We start from the raw sequence: 12,907 nt of genomic DNA, 5'->3' as shown, positions 1-12,907 counted from the left end.
TTGACAGTTAAAATTCTTAAGAAATTGAGGAAGGAAACCTTTTTCTTAGTCACTTAAGGATTTGTACCTACTTCCCTTGAGATCTGATATAGTTTGGGTGTAAGACTCGTAAGGTAAGTAATGGGAGAGCTTCCATTTATTCTGGAGATTGATTGAAGATCATTGGAATGGAGGAGCACGTGCTTTAGGGGTTGAAGTAAATTCTGTTGTGAAGGACTGAAGAACAATATAGAAATGTCTCTTTCTCTATTTTTTCCAAATGACAGTTGTGGAAGAAAAATCATTACTCGCTGCCTTTTTGGAGGCTGTTCATGAACTGCTTTTAAAAACACGAGTACGGTTCAGCAACTTTGCCATTTCTTCAGCTGGCCAGTTTCGGTGCATCTATTTAATTAGATTTCAACATGGCATCTGTAGTCCCAGTAAATTCAAATAATTAAGCTTCATGATTTCTTGTGTGTTATAAATGTCACTAAAATTGCTGTTGTAGAACAGATCATTTCTTCGGTAATTTCAGTTTCTGTCATGAATTGTTTTATCACTTATAACTATTAGAACTGAAATAATTCTTAAAATTAGGCTCAATTGAATATTAAAAAAAATTGGATATCCTTGTCCATTTTTGCTTTTTTTTTTTCTCAATTATTTGTGCTAATTTACTTGCTTTCCATGTGGAGAGGGACGTGGGATAATGTTCTCAAGAGAGCAAGATGCCCAAATTTGGAGCCGCTGAGAGAAGGTAGGCTCAGTTTTCTTTAGAAGGGAAACCCTCTCTGACTGGTGGGTTGGATTCATCTGGAATCATGCATGATGAAAGATTTTGGGGGGCTATGACTGGCCCGGTGCGTCTATCAATAATTAAAAGCCTTTTTGAGGTATTTGGATGTATGATGTGGAAGTAGCCTACATAAGAGTGGCACATAAAATGTGGCGTTGGCAGCTAGTTGGGTCTGCCTTCCCAGATGATCATGCTCAGTTGGGGACATCTCTGGATGCTGCTGAGTATTGAGTGAGCTCACAATTTTAGAAGACTTGGGGAGTGCTTAGAATAGTCTTAGGTGTTGTGATTACAAACATGTATCTTTATCCCCTGCTGTCCTTTATGAAATAAAAATACGACTTTCTTGCCCGGTCTTTGGGACTTAGTCCTACTATTACCTTTTCTACTCATCCTAATGCATGATTCCCTCCAACCAAACCAGATACTGTGATGTTTCTGCTCACACAGCTGTTACTTCTACGTGGAAACCTCTTGAAAGCCATTTCTTTGTCAGCAGTAAATGTTCTCATACTTCAAGTCCAGCTCCAGTTCCATCTCTTCTTTGGAACTATTCTCAATTCCCTAATCTGGGAGCAGTGGCTCTGACTCTGAAGTGGCCCCACTTGTCTCTAGCTTTCTTTAAGGCAAGTGCTACATTTTACCTTGTAGTATATTTCCTTGTAGATATCTTTCTGCCTTTCTCAAGGTAGGAAACCATTTGATTCATCTTTGAATTCCCAGAGAGACAAGTAATTGCACATGTTTGCTGCACGTATGATAGACTTTTTAGATATTTTGATCTGGGACAAATCTGCAAGGGAGCAGATACTGCAGAACTTGACCCATGGTGGTGTTCAGCCAGTGGTGCTGTCTTACAACCTATGACTTCGTTAAAATGTTAGTTATGAGTGTTAGTGTTGGTATTGCAAGTTATTATCTACTAGGTAAAATTAAAAAAAAAAATTTTTTTTTTTTTTTTAATTTAGCTGGATGCTGCACAAACACTCTACATGCCCCATGTCATTATTCCTAACAGCAAATCAGAGGAAAGGCAGTTATAGTATTTTCGTTTCAAAGAAGATGGGAACTGAACTCTGAGGAGTTAATAAACTTGCTTAGGCTTGTGTAGTTAGTAAGTGACCGAGCTGGCACACAAACCCAAGTGTGTCTAGCTCAAAGGCCTTGTGCTTCATTCTACTTTGCGCTGTGCATACCAGGACTGTGTTTGGCTGCAGGTAACAAAAAACCTCAACTACAATGGTTTAAACAACCAGGGGTTTATTTTCTTACTCGATGAGTAGTCTGAAGGAATGTCGATTCTGTCATTGGCTCAGTGGCTCAACAGCGGTGGAGCTAGCATCTCTTGAGTCTCTGGGGCTTTCTCTTATGACTCCTTCTGCCTTCTGTTGACAAGCTGACCATCAGAGCTCCAAACATCACATCTATGATGAAGACAGGTAGAAGGAATAATGGCCAAGCCAGCTGGGACTGCCCTTTTTAAAAATGAGGACATTTTCCTAAAAGCTCCTCTACTGATGTTTCAGTGGTTGGAATAGTCAAATGATGACTGTCAGTGAAATGGAGGCTAGCAAGTGAGTCTCTGTGTTTCAGCTTCTATCGTGAGTGGCAGAAAGGGAAAGCAGGTTTTCAGTGGCTTTTGGGCAGCCACTCAACTGTCTGCCTTGCTATATAGTTTCCAGAGGAATCCACAATTTATTCCTTCCTATTTACGATTCTAAAGCCGAAATGAGGGTAGTTCAACTCCTCTGCCTGATTTTAACTGGAAACAAATTTTATGTCAAATTCTGTTCAGACTGAGGAGGGCAAAATGCAATAATGATGAAAATACTGGTAAAGATGGGTAAAAGGCTTAAGTCACATCACTTAGTAGGTTGTTAAGAGCTGTACAAATACAGTTTCCCTGGACTGTGCGCTTCCTGGTGCAGGGATTGTCTTATCACTGCTGATTTCCAGGGCCTAGTACAGGGCCTGAAACATCATGAGCACAAAATAGGTGTGAATGGAATCCGCTGAAACATCATTTTCACATGCCAGAGATGGAAAAGCTTCCAGGACCTGGCTTTCCTGAATGAGATAGGGAGAGGCTGTTTATGCCTTGACTGAGTATGTGTGTAGGTGATAGATTGTCATTTAGCCCACATGTGATTAAAGCCTTTGGTATATTCAGTAAGAATGCTATAGGTACATTTAAATCAAAATTTACACTCCTCGTAAATACATTCCTGGCAGAAATCAGTTAGCCTGCAATGCCATCTTTTTTAGATGGATCACCTGCCACCACGTGGCTCTGTGTGCTAGGATATTGAACACCTCTGTGTGGTAAGATCAGTATCATGTGTTTATCGTCCCCATCTTGGACAGTGTTTACTTTGTGCCTGGGCAAAACAGTGACTGCTCTTTATGAAATGCTTTCCTGCCATCCTAAGAAATTGGCTGTTTTGGCCTGGATTGGGCACACAAGAATTGAAAAAGAACACACTTCACAAGCTATCTTAGGAACAGCTATGTTTCTCAAGAATGGTATATGCCAGATGCTATGTCAGTCACAGTGTACACATTATCTCATGAAATTTTCATCATAACCTTGTGAGGCTTAAGTGGCAAATCCAGGATTAAACACATCTTTAGTCTCTGTAAATTCCATCCTCTACTCTGGATTATGGGTGGATTGATCAAGAGATCAAGTACTAGACTGAATTACGTGTCAGTATGGTCTAGGGACTGAACTACGGATTAAGAGTCTAGGGATTAAGCCGCAGTTCCGCCGAATACTGTGAGACCTTGGGGGAAAGCCCCATCCTTCTCTGGGCTTCAGTTTCTTCATCTGCTATGTTGGTAGGCTGAATTTACTAAGGCAAATAATACATAACTGAGCGCCTACTATGTGCTGGGTGACGAGGATAGAGCACTGAATAAATTGAACTGGTTTCTGCCCTCACGCACCTTATAGTCTAGCTGGGGAGACAAACATTAAACAAATTGTTGTTGTTAGGTGCCGTCAAGTTGGTTCCAACTCATAGCGACCCTATGCACAACAGAACAAAACACTGCCTGGCCCTGCGCCATCCTCACAATTATTGTTATGCTTGAGCTCATTGTTGCAGCCACTGCATCAAGCCACCTCGTTGAGGGTCTTCCTCTTTTCCGCTGACCCTGTACTCTGCCAAGCTTGGTGTCCTTCTCCAGGGACTCATCCCTCCTGACAACATGTCCAAAGTATGTAAGACGCAGTCTCACCGTCCTTGCCTCTAAGGAGCATTCTGGCCGCACTTCTTCCAAGACAGATTTGTTTGTTCTTTTGGCAGTCCATGGTATATTCACTATTCCTCGCCAACACCACAATTCAAAGGCGTCAACTCTTCTTTGGTCTTCCTTATTCTTTGTCCAGCTTTCACATGCATATGATGCGATTGAAAATACCATGGCTTGGGTCAGGTGCACCTTAGTCTTCAAGGTGACATCTTTGGTCTTCAACACTTTAAAGAGGTCCTTTGCAGCAGATTTACCCAATGCAATGCGTCTTTTGATTTCTGAACTGCTGCTTCCATGGCTGTTGATTGTGGATCCAAGTAAAATGAAATCCTTGACAACTTCAATCTTTTCTCCATTTGTCATGATGTTACTTGTTGCTCCAGTTGTGAAGATTTTTGTTTTCTTTATGTTCAGGCGTAATCCATACTGAAGGCTGTGGTCTTTGATCTTCATTAGTAAGTGCTTCAAGTCCTCTTCACTTTCTGCAAGCAAGGTTGTGTCATCTGCTTAATGCAGGTTGTTAATGAGTCTTCCTCCAATCCTGATGCCCTGTTCTTCATATAGTCCAGCTTCTTGGATTATTTGCTCAGCATACAGATTGAATAGATACGGTGAAAGAATACAGCCCTGACGCACACCTTTCCTGACTTTAAACCAATCAGTATCCCCTTGTTCTGTCTGAACAACTGCCTCTTGATTTATGGAAAGGTTTCTCATGAGCACAATTAAGTGTTCTGGAATTCCCATTCTTCACAATGTTATCCATAATTTGTTATGATCCACGCAGTCAAATGCCTTTGTGTAATCGATAAAACACAGGTAAACACCCTTCTGGTGTTCCCTGCTTTCAACCAGGATCCATCTGACATCAGCAGTGATATCCCTGGTTCCACGTCCTCTTCTGAAACTGGCCTGAATTTCTGGCAGTTCCTTGTCAATATACTGCTGCAGCCGTTTTTGAATGATCTCCAGCAAAATTTTGCTTGCATGTGATATTAATGATATTGTTCTATAATTTCCACATTCGATTGGATCACATGTCTTGGGAATAGGCATAAATATAGATCTCTTCCAGTCAGTTGGCCAGGAAGCTATCTTCCATATTTCTTGGCATAGATGAGTGAGCACCTCCAGTGCTGCATTCGTTTGTTGAAACATTTCAACTGATATTCCATCAATTCCTGGGGCCTTGTTTTTTGCCAATGCCTTCAGAGCAGCTTGGACTTCTTCCTTCAGTACCATTGGTTCCTGATCATATGCTACCTCTTGAAATGGTTGAATATCAACTAATTCTTTTTGGTATAATGACTCTGTGTATTCCTTCCATCTTCTTTTGATGCTTCGTGTGTCATTTAATATTTTCCCTCTAGAATCCTTCACTATTGCAACTCAAGGCTTAAATTTTTTCTTCAGTTCTCCCAGCTTGAGAAACACCGAGCGTGTTTTTCCCTTTTGGTTTTCCATCTCCAGCTCTTTGAACATGGCATTATAAATACTTTACTTTGCCTTCTCGAGAGGCCCTTTGAAATCTTCTGTTCAGTTCTTTCACTTCATCAATTCTTCCTTTTGCTTTAGCTGCTCGATGTTTGAGAGCAAGTTTCAGAGTCTCCTCTGACATCCGTCTTGGTCTTTTCTTTCTTTCCTGTCTTTTCAATGACCTCTTGCTTTCTTCACGGATGATGTCCTTGATGTCATTCCACAACTCGCCTGGTCTTCTGTCACCAGTGTTCAATGCATCAAATCTATTCTTGAGATGGTCTCTAAATTCAGGTGGGATATACTCAAGGTCATATTTTGGCTCTCGTGGACTGCTCTGATTTTCTTCAGTTTCAGCTTGAACTTGCATATGAGCAACTGATGGTCTGTTCCACAGTCGGCCCCTGGCCTTGTTCTGACTGATGGTATTGATCTTTTCCATCATCTCTTTCCACGTATGTAGTCAATTTGATTTCTGTGTGCTCCATCTGGCGAGGTCCGTCTGTACAGTCACCGTTTACGTTGGTAAAAAAAGGTATTTGCAATGAAGAAGTTGTTGGTCTTGTAAAGTTCCATCATACAATCTCCCCACGTGTCTGTCAGTTTGTCCTACTGTGGGGGCTTACACGTTGCTGTGATGCTGGAAACTCTGCCACCGGCATTCAAATACCAGCAAGGTCACCCATGGAGGACAGGTTTCATATGAGCTTCCAGACTAAGATAGACTAGGAAGAAGGACCCGGCAGTCTACTTCTGAAAAATATTAGCCAGTGAAAACCTTATGAATAGCAGCGGAACATTGTCTGATATAGTGCTGGAAGATGAGCCCCCCAGGTTGGAAGGCAGTAAAAGGATGACTGGGGAAGAGCTGCCTCCTCAAATCAGAGTTGACCTTAGTGACATGGATAGAGTAAAGCTTTCAGGACCTTCATTTGCTGATGTGGCATGACTCAAAATGAGAAGAAATAGCTGCAAACGTACATTAATAATCAGAACCTGGAATGTACGAAGCATGAATCTGGGAAAATTAGAAATTGTAAACAATGAAAGGGAACGTATAAACATCGATATCCTAGGCATTAGTGAACTGAAATGGACTGGTATTGGCCATTTTGAATCGGACAATCATATAGTCTACTACGCTGGGAATGACAACTTGAAGAGTAATGGTGTTGCATTCATCGTCAAAAAAAAAATTTCAAGATCTATCCTGAAGTACAGTGCTGTCAGTGATAGGATAATACTCATATGCCTACAAGGAAGACCAGTTAATATGACTGTTATTCAAATATACGCACCAACTACTAGGGCCAAAGATGAAGAAATAGAAGATTTTTATCAGCTGCTGCAGTCTGAAATTGATCGAACATGCGACCAAGATGCATTGAAAATTACTGGTGATTTTAACGCGAAAGTTGGAAACAAAAAAGAAGGATCGGTAGTTGGAAAATTAAACAAATAGTTCCCCAAATAATGATTTAATTATAATTGTGATGGTGCTACAAAGGAAGAGTACAATGTAATGGGATTACATGATAATGGAAGACTGGCTATAACTGGGGGGAGGTGGGCTGAAAAGACTTCCCTCGGAAAATGATGCCTAACCAGATACAAAGGATATAGCGGAGTGAAGAGAGAAAGCGAGGGGTGGGATTGCAAGAGAGTAAGAATGCTGGTGCATTTAAGGGCTTAAAATGAGACCAACAGGGTGGAAACAGAATGAGTGAAAGGAGGAAAAGCTTGAGAGGCTGCTGGAAAGGTAGATAGGGGCTAGATCATTACAGTGCTGTGAATATCACATGGAGATTTTGGTATTTATCCAAAGAATAAAAGGAAACCCCTCAAGGTTTTTAAACAGGGAGTACTTTCATCAGATGTAAAATTTCAAAAGACAATTCTGGTCCTGGTATACAAAATAAGTTGGAGGGGAGCAAGAGAAGTGGGACCTCCAGGTAGAAGAATATTCACCGTTACCTGAGGGAGAGTTGCTACCTGCTTTGGTTTTGGTGGTGGAAAGTAGAGATGGAGAGAAGTTTGGAGGGCTTGAGAGGTGTTTAGGATATAGAGTAGATAGATTTAGTGTTTTATCCCAAGGTGGTTAGGGAAAGGGAAGTGTTAGGATGATTTCCACAATTCTGATTGGTCATCTATCTTTGAGGGTGGGGGTGAGTTAGGGCCAGTGAGAAGAGCCAGAAGGAGTATCAGGAGACATGGGGCATGACTTAATATCTAACAGTGGTGAGCTACTCCTTCTTTAAGGCTAATTTGAGGTAGAACACACAGCTTCTTTGCAACGAATAGACAGAACCTGCAAAATTTCCAGGGAAAGATGCAGAATAAGGATGGATGATGCAAACAGAGTAAAGGGAACATGGATTCCACGACGCCCAGAAAACCATAAGTAAATCCAGGAGTTGCCCTGAAGCACACGCTAGGGGCCGGGTCGCACGTGGCCTTCTGTCCTGGTTCGCCCTAACAGCCTCCTAACTGGCTCCCGGCCTTTTAGTTTTCCCCTCTTCAGTATTCTTCATATGATTGTCCTAGTGAAACACAGATATGCTTGTATATTAGAAATATCTTGCTTAAGCCTCCCTGAAGAGTCTTTATTGTTTCAACCTACCTTTTCAGCCTCACTTCTACCACTGCCTTCTCCGCTTTATACCTCAACTGTGTATGCTAACCTGTTTGCAAGCTGAGGCCAGTTTAGGCTATAAAGAGACTGGTATATCTCAAAGTGTTCCCAGGGAGCAGTTTGTGGTAGGTCATGGTATGGTTTGTTCATGGAAAACAACAAAGTCCATTTCTGGGCTTTTCAATGTAGGCAAAACTAAGGAGAATTTACTCTTGGTCCAACAAGAATTTAGTGCAAGGAAACTGCACTTCTGGCCTGGGTAATATGATTTGCTGAGTAGCCAAAGTATTGCCTTATATGGTGACGTAAGTTGTTTCTGGGTTCTGATGTGATTGAAAGTAGTAGTGAGACCACAGTTCTGAAATCCCTTATCCTTGCAGGCATTATTCCATGGGGAATTTTATGACTACCAACCTCTCTTTGTGTCTGTGAGAAAAAGCAAAGGAGGAAGTGGAGGGCTTGCCCCTCACCTGCATCCTGGTGTTGTTTCTATCCTTGGTACTGCTTATTTGTTTCTTCCAAAGCAAATTAAAGAAACTCAACCTTGTTTTATTGAGGGCCTTAGTGAGACATGTGAGCACAACCCAGACTGTTTTGGGGTCCAAGTATCAAAGCATCAAGTAGTGTTAGGAGAGGGGCCTTCTCTCCAACAGTGAACAGTGTTTTAGTTAAGATAATGCTAGCTACTCTAAGAGATAATCTCAAAAATCTCTGGGTTAGAGAAAGGGTCTGCTCCCTGTAGTCATTCAGGGATCCAGGCTATTGGAAGGTCTTCCATCTTTAACATATGTCTACTGGCAAGTGGGGAAAAAGATAGCATGGAGGAGACCTACCCACTTCTTAACCATTCAACCTATAAGTGACACACATTACTTCTTACATTGCATTAGCGAGGATTAGTCATGTGGTCCCACTTAGATGCAAGGGGAGCTGGGAAATGAAGTCCTTGGCTTAGCAGCTTATTCCCAGAAACATCTCTGTACTGTGGAGGGGGAATGAGAGAGTCTTTGGTGGACTACTAGTTCTCTGTGCCACACACAGCAATAGTGTGGTACACCTTCTGAGTTGGTAGCCTTGAAGCCTTGGAGACTGCACCCTTGATGGAGACATCAGTACTCTCAAGGTGTTTCTTGGATAGAGCACAGCCATAAGGGGAGCCAGACTGGAAAGGATTATTTATGAGGGTTGTATTTCACTTCCAGAGACTCCTAGAAATGACTGAATGAGGTTTCTGGAAGCAGGAAGTTTTTTGTCATGCTGGGGCAGGAACCAGGGAAAGACTGATAGGTTGATGAAGTTTAAAGAAGCTCAGGTTACATGTAAAAATAATTTTCCAGTGGGGAGTTTCCATCTCCCAGCTATGGGAGATGATCTAAATTCTTTCAATAGAAATATCATTGGAATACAGGAGAATCAGGTTGCCATAGCATATTAGAATTACCCCTTGAAAACATGCCATTGTCTTGGCTCTCATTTGGTACTCAGAAGGGAAACTTCTGATCTGTACTTTGGTCTCCTGAGAGGACCCACTCCTTGGGAAGCAGACTGGCTCTTGATCAGAGATATCACTGTTGTATATGAATACATAAATGGACATTCTGGGTTGTAAATCAGTCTTAAATTTGTTCAGAAGGAAGGGGTCAGTTCTGGAACCCATCTCCATTGCAAAACTGAGAACCACAACTTGCTTCAGGTCATTTTGTGAAGCTCAGCCTGAAATAGCCCTTATTTCTTTTGCACATGTCATTTGATATCGGGGGAGTACTATACACTGTCTGAGTAAGAATTCCCAAAGGCTATGCATCTAGATTGGGTGTGGTTCCAGAATTCTCATTATCTCTTTCTGCATTTGAGAAGGAGCAGTCAGTAATCTATTATTGAATAGATTTCAGTTGATACGGCATAGATAGATTAAAAACAATAATAAGACAATTACAAGAATGACAATAGGAAGTTAATATTTACTGATTACTTACTATTGGTCAGCCACCTGAACTGCACAGCACTTTAAAAGCTATTATGGATGTAGAAACTATGATTCAGAGTATTGAACAACTCTTCTAAGGTCATACGAAAGAGACGTGACCAAGCCAGAATTGAAACCCTGGCTGTTAGGTCATGCAGTCATGCACCTGACTTTTGACTAGGCATTGGGCTGGAATGAATTGGTGGGGACAGGGAACATGCCTGGGTCTGGGCTTTCTGATCCCCATTAGTTTAGTGGTTTTGGTTATACTCTGATTCTTCTGGAAACCTCTTTTGTTGGCGAGGGATAGAAGAATATAGAAGAGGCACCATATAAAAAAAATATGTAGAATATAGAAGAGGCACCATATACTGCAAGGTAATTTGAGAGTTTGGGGGTTTAACCAGAAGCAGCTGTTGCAGGTAGGAAGAATCTTGGAAGTGTCCTTTTTATATAAACAAATTATGTGGATATTTCTTCCTATTCCTTAATATAGTGTGACTGTTTTACCATAAAGACATTTTCTCCTTTCTAAATTGCCATGTAAAATTGATGCCCCAGAAAAGATGCACCATGTTATTCTGTGACTTGTGCTCTCTGGTACAATGCAGAGCACTCGTAGGGGTACATAGACCTTAGCTTGAGAAGCTTGATTACATGGTTTGATAAATCAAAGGTTACGGATGTGTTACCACCTTTAGAAACTGGGATGAAAAGATGGATGCCTGAACAATCCTCTGTACTCTGCAGTGCTCTATTGTATTGTGATTCATCAACATTATTAGAGTTGCAGTTTGCTTCAGAAAATGCAAACTGTATTTCTATTTTTGGAGATGAACTTGACAGTAGAATTTCAGGCCATTCTCTTCTGGAGTGGAGGATGTAGAAGATGTTTGCACGGTGGCACAGATGGAAAGATACACGTGCAAGCAGGAGATCTTATGCAGTAGGATATGTCTGTGTTGAATATTTCTGCTATGTCCCCAGCATCATAATCTTCTGCCATACCAATGACTTTATGGGGACCTAGAAAATAAACAACCAGGGCAGATCGATAAGCACATTAGTAATAAATTTATCTCCACTAGGTGAGGCCATCCATTGTGCTGAGCCCAATCTTAAGTGTTAGTTTAAAATATTAGCCTTGTGAAAGCATTCTAGAAATAGTCGATAGAAAGAAGGAAAGGCCCAGAATTTTTATAAGTGTGATATTTCATACTTATGAATGTAGATAGACCCTATGGTGAATTTTTAGACTTAAAGCCCATATTGATAACAATGAATATTGCTTTTTAAAAAAAGTTTTTTTTTTTATTGAGGAATAATTTACATGCAATAAAATGCACCAATTTTAAATATGCAGTTTGAGTTTTAACAAATGTATACATCCTTGTAAATACCATCACAAATCAAGACTTAGGACATTTACATTACAATAATTTCTTCCTGTCCCCTAACCACAGGAGGCCTCTGATCTACTTTTTATCACAGTAGATAAGTTCTGCCTGTACTAGAACACGCGTCTTTCTCTTAGCATAATCTTTTTAGATTAATCTATGTTGTTAGGTGTATCAATAATTCATTCTTTGTTATTGCTGACTAGTATTCTATTGAATGGATATGACATAATTTGTTCATCAATTCATGTGTTGATGGAAATTTGGGTTATTTCCATCTTGGGATTGTATGGACAAAGTTGCCCTGACTATTTATATATAGGGCTTTTGTGGACATGCACTTTCATTTCTTTTGGATAAATACCTAGGAGTAGAATTATATTTATAGATCTATAAAACAGAAAGTCTGGAAATAGGTCTGCACATACATGATAAGTTGTTTTTGTTTTACAAAGGTGCCAAGGTAATTCCCTGGGGAAAGAGTAGCCTTTTCAACAAATAGCACTGGAACAATCAGATTCCTATACCAAAAGAAGATTAACTTTGACTCATGCCTCATACTACATATAAAAAATTACTTGAAGTGGATTATACACCTAAATATAAAGTAAAATATAAAATTATAAATATTCTAGAAGAAAACATAGGAGAAAATCTTAGAATAGGCAAATAATTTTTAGACAGAACTCAAAAAGCATTAATCATATAAGAAAAAAATAATATATTGAACTTCATCAGCATTAAAAATTGAAGCTCTTTGAAAGACACCATTAAGAAAATGAAAAGACAAGCCACAGGCTGGGAGAAAATATTTGTAATGCATGTGTGTGATAAAGGACTTGTATTCAGAATATATAAAGAAATATTACAACTCTATAATGAGAAGAACTGAACCTAAATGAACCCATTGCCATCAAGCCGATTCTGATTCATAGAGATCCTATATGACAGAGTAGAACTGCCCCATAGGGTTTCCAAGGCTGTAGTCTTTACGGAAGCAAACTGCCACATCTTTCTCTTGTGGAGCAGCTGGTAGTTTCAAAACACCGACCTTTTTGATTAGCAGCCAGTACTAACGATAACCCCATAAAGAAATAGGCAAAAAATTTTAACAGAAACTTCACAAAGGAAGATAAACAAATGGCCAGTGAGAATATACAAAGATGTTCAAAATCATCAGTCATCAGGGAAATGCAAATTAAAACCGCCATAAAATACTATTTCACATCTACTAGACAGGCTAACATTTGAAAGACTGGCAATATCCAGTTTGGGGGATGATGTGGAGCACGTGGAACTCTCATGCATTACTGGCGGAGAATATAAAATGGTATAATAATTTCAGAAAAATGTCTACCAGTTTCTTGTTTATATTATTTTGATAGCCTTCTGATTTTTTTCAG

The sequence above is a fragment of the Loxodonta africana genome, chromosome 2 (genome assembly GCF_030014295.1).
Source record: "Loxodonta africana isolate mLoxAfr1 chromosome 2, mLoxAfr1.hap2, whole genome shotgun sequence".
In the NCBI taxonomy this organism is placed as follows: domain Eukaryota; kingdom Metazoa; phylum Chordata; class Mammalia; order Proboscidea; family Elephantidae; genus Loxodonta; species Loxodonta africana.
This window is presented reverse-complemented; position numbering follows the sequence as displayed.